This window comes from Tasmannia lanceolata, unplaced genomic scaffold (genome assembly GCF_043159265.1).
Source record: "Tasmannia lanceolata isolate RefF3 unplaced genomic scaffold, GAP_Taslan_0.1 ptg000080l, whole genome shotgun sequence".
NCBI lineage: Eukaryota > Viridiplantae > Streptophyta > Magnoliopsida > Canellales > Winteraceae > Tasmannia > Tasmannia lanceolata.
Window position 1 is genome coordinate 27,501 of NW_027518757.1, and position 5,000 is coordinate 32,500.

Consider the following 5,000-nt stretch of genomic DNA (forward strand, 5'->3'; position numbering starts at 1 on the left):
GGTTGCAAACAGACGTGCAACCCAGTACCCACAAGGGCAGGGGTAAGCCGCCGAGCCTAGCAAGGTAGGTGTGCTCCCAAAACCAAACAACGCACAAAGGGAGCAAACACGGGCAAACAAGTGACGCCATGGCCTACTCGCCCACCGCCCTCTATATTGCCTAACCTTGGCAACCATGGTCCATTCCCCACTATATGCCATGGCCTTGTGCCCATGGTCTTCACAAGACAGCATCCAAGGCGCCTGAAAGGCCAAGGGAGCCCAACCCAGCAATGCCCAGCCAAGGCCAGGCATTCCAGTGCCTACCCGGGCAAAAACGCCCAAAGCATGCCCCATTCGTTAGCCTATCCAGGCAAAAACGCCCAAAACCAGCCCATTCCAGTGCCTATCCGGGGAAAACGCCCAAAGCATGCCCATTCCTTAGCCTATCCAGGCAAAAACGCCCAAAACCAGCACATTCCAGTGCCTATCCGGGCAAAAACGCCCTAAGCCTGCGCATTCCAGCGCCCCGCAGCATGCCACCCTCCTATAGGGTTTGCGCAACCAACCCGCCTAACCACCAGTGGCAACCAAAGGTGCTGTTAGCGACGACTTCTGAAGACGCAACGAGACGCGACGGGTTTGCGCCCAGACGCGACGAGGCGATGCGGGATCTGCGCCCAACCGTGCCTACACCCGCCGACTTGATGCGGGAGCTGCTGGCCCAAGCATGCCTAGCGTGCAAGGCCTGCGTGCAAGGCTAGTGTGCAAGGCTCGTGGGCAAGGCTAGTGCGCAAGGCTAGCGCCCAAGGTCTGTGTGCAAGGCTAGTGCCCAAGGCTAGTGAGCATGGCCTGTGTGCAAGGCTAGTGTGCAAGGCTTGTATGCAAGGCTAGTGTGCAAGGCTGGTGTGCAAGGCTTGTGGGCAAGGCTGGTGCGCAAGGCTAGTTCCCAAGGGTTGTGTGCAAGGCTAGTGCCCAAGGCAAGTGCGCAAGGCTCGTGCCCAAAGCTAGTGCGCAAGGCTTGTGTGCAAGGCTACTGCGATGGGCCAGTGCCCAAGGCTTGTGAGCAAGGCTTGTATGCATGGCTTGTGTGCAAGGCTAGCGTCCAAGGCTTGTGCGCATGGCTTGTGCGCAAGGCTTGTGTCCAAGGCTTTTGTGCAAGGCTCGTGCGCAAGGCTAGTGTGCAAGGCTTGTGCGCATTGGCAGGTAGCCCACCAGCATGCACGATCCAAATGCCACTCACGCGACAACACGGTGCCAAGCCGGGCATGGTGTGCACTCAAAACCAATCAACGGACAGAGGTCATGCGTCATGGGGGGGATCTAGCAAGGCCATGGGGAAGGTCATGGAGGACCTTGGAAGCAAGCGCAAGACGAGAGCGAATCGAACAAGGGGCCAGGACGGGGCCTTGTGCCCATGGTCTTCGCAAGACAGCGTCCAAGGCACCCGAAAGCCCAAGGGAACCCAAACCCGGCCGACACTTGCAATCGCACATGCTCTCTGCAACACACCATCAATGCCGCCCAACGGGGCCAGCACGAGCAGTCCTCCGCGGTCCCCTGGCCCTGCGCACGTTTGTCTTCGAAACCGAGCATCAATGCCACAGAAAGTGCCGGGGCGCCAGCTGGAGCCATCATCCGCGTTGCCATGGCTCGCTTGGCCTTGGCTTGCCAGGCCCCGACACGAGCAATCGCGCATTTTCTTTGCAACCGACCATCAATGCCGCCCAACGGGGCCAGCACGAGCAGTCATCCGCGGTCCCCTGGCCCTGCGCACGTTTGTCTTTGAAACCGAGCATCAATGCCACAGAAAGTGCCGGGGCGCCAGCTGGAGCCATCATCCGACGTGCCATGGCTCTGGTCCCATGGTCTTCGCAACCGAGCATTCGTGACACCCGCGGGGCCAGGACACCAACCCTTCCGACACGAGCATTCGCGCATGTTCTTTGGCCACACAACGGCGCCAGCACGAGCAAAATCATCCGCGGTGCGGTGGCCTTGCACGGCCTTTTGTCTTTGGAACCAACCATCAGTGCCACGGGAAGTGCCGGAGTCCCGGCATCCGCGGTGCCAAGTCATTGCGCCCTTGGTCTCTGCAGCGGGGCATGCCGGGCACTCCCAACCATTGCAAGCAAGCAAGCAAGCAAGAAAGAAAGTAAGTAAGTAAGTAAGTATTACATATAGGGGCGGGACATGCGGGGAGATCTGCGAAACGTGCATTACGGGGCACACGCGTACCTACCGGGGCATACCGACCCCTATTGGGGCACACGTGTGCATATCGGGGCATACCGGGCCTATCGGGGCACACGCGTACATACCGGGGCATACCGAGCCCTACTGGGGCACACGTGCGCATATCGGGGCGTACCAAGCCTATCGGGGCATACGCATGTATCCCAAGGCATACCGAGTCTATCCGGGCATACGCGTTCATACCGGGGCGTAACGGGCCTATCGGGGCATACTTGGGCATATCCGGGCAAAAAATGCCCAAAACTTGCGCAACCTTGGCAACCGTGGTCCATTCCTCTCTATATGCCTAGCCTTGCCAACCGTGGTCCATTCCTCACTATATGCCATGGCCTTGTGCCCATGGTCTTCCCAAGACAGCGTCCAAGGCCCCCGGAAGGCCAAGGGAGCCCAACCCAGCAATGCCCTGCTATGGCAAGCCAAGGCCAAGCATTCCGGTGCCTATCCGGGCAAAAATGCAATTCCTCTCTATATGCCTAGCCTTGGCAACCGTGGTCCATTCCCCACCATATGCCATGGCCTTGTGCCCATGGTCTTCCCAAGACAGTGTCCAAGGCGCCCGGAAGGCCAAGGGAGCCCAACCCAGCAATGCCCTGCTTTGGCAAGCCAAGGCCAAGCATTCCGGTGCCTAACCTTGGCAACCGTGGTCCTTTCCTCACCATATGCCATGGCCTTGTGCCCATGGTCTTCGCAAGACATCGTCCAAGGCGCCCAAAAGGCCAAGGGAGCCCAACCCAGCAATGCCTTGCTAGGACAAGCCAAGGCCAAGCATTCCGGTGCCTATCCGGGCAAAAACGCCCAAAGCATGCCCATTCCTTAGCCTATCCAGGCAAAAACGCCCAAAATCTGCACATTCTAGTGCCTATCCGGGCAAAAACGCCCACCAGCATGCCACCCTCCTATAGGGTTTGCGCAACCAACCAGCCTAACCACCAGTGGCAACCAAAGGTGCTGTTAGCGACGACTTCTGAAGACGCAACGAGACGCGACGTGTTTGCGCCCAGACGCGACGAGACGATGCGGGATCTGCGCCCAAGAATGCCTAGACCCGTCGACTTGATGCGGGATCAGCTCGCCCAAGCATGCCTAGTGTGCAAGGCCTGTGTGCAAGGCTAGTGTCCAAGGCTAGTGTGCAAGGCTCATGTGGAACGCTAGTGCGCAAGGCTAGTGCCCAAGGCTTGTGTGCCAGGCCCGTGTGCAAGGCTAGTGTCCAGGGCTTGTGTGCATTGCTTGAGTGCAAGGCTTGTGTGCATTGCTCGAGTGCATGGCTTGTGTGCAAGGGTTGTGCGCAAGGCTAGTGTGCGGGGCTTGTGCGCATGGCTAATGTGCACGGCTTGTGTGCATGGCTACCGTGCAAGGCTAGTTTGCATGGCTAGGGTGCAAGGCTCGCATGCGAGGCTAGTGTGCAAGGCTGCGTGCAAGGGAAGCGTGCAGGGCGAGTGTGCGAGGCCACTGTGCACGGCGCCAGCACTAGCGAGCCATCATCCGCGTTGCCATGGCTCGCTTGGCCTTGGCTTGCCAGGCCCCGACACGAGCAATCGCGCATTTTCTTTGCAACCGACCATCAATGCCGCCCAACGGGGCCAGCACGAGCAGTCATCCGCGGTCCCCTGGCCCTGCGCACGTTTGTCTTTGAAACCGAGCATCAATGCCACAGAAAGTGCCGGGGCGCCAGCTGGAGCCATCATCCGACGTGCCATGGCTCGCTTGGCCTTGGCTTGCCGGGCCCCGACACGAGCAATCGCGCATTTTCTTTGCAACCGACCATCAATGCCGCCCAACGGGGCCAGCACGAGCAGTCATCCGCGGTCCCCTGGCACTGCGCACGTTTGTCTTTGAAACCGAGCATCAATGCCACAGAAAGTGCCGGGGCGCCAGCTGGAGCCATCATCCGACGTGCCATGGCTCTGGTCCCATGGTCTTCGCAACCGAGCATTCGTGACACCCGCGGGGCCAGGACACCAACCCTTCCGACACGAGCATTCGCGCATGTTCTTTGGCCACACAACGGCGCCAGCACGAGCAAAATCATCCGCGGTGCGGTGGCCTTGCACGGCCTTTTGTCTTTGGAACCAACCATCAGTGCCACGGGAAGTGCCGGAGTCCCGGCATCCGCGGTGCCAAGTCATTGCGCCCTTGGTCTCTGCAGCGGGGCATGCCGGGCACTCCCAACCATTGCAAGCAAGCAAGCAAGCAAGCAAGAAAGAAAGTAAGTAAGTAAGTAAGTATTACATATAGGGGCGGGACATGCGGGGAGATCTGCGAAACGTGCATTACGGGGCACACGCGTACCTACCGGGGCATACCGACCCCTATTGGGGCACACGTGTGCATATCGGGGCATACCGGGCCTATCGGGGCACACGCGTACATACCGGGGCATACCGAGCCCTACTGGGGCACACGTGCGCATATCGGGGCGTACCAAGCCTATCGGGGCATACGCATGTATCCCAAGGCATACCGAGTCTATCCGGGCATACGCGTTCATACCGGGGCGTAACGGGCCTATCGGGGCATACTTGGGCATATCCGGGCAAAAAATGCCCAAAACTTGCGCAACCTTGGCAACCGTGGTCCATTCCTCTCTATATGCCTAGCCTTGCCAACCGTGGTCCATTCCTCACTATATGCCATGGCCTTGTGCCCATGGTCTTCCCAAGACAGCGTCCAAGGCCCCCGGAAGGCCAAGGGAGCCCAACCCAGCAATGCCCTGCTATGGCAAGCCAAGGCCAAGCATTCCGGTGCCTATCCGGGCAAAAATGCGA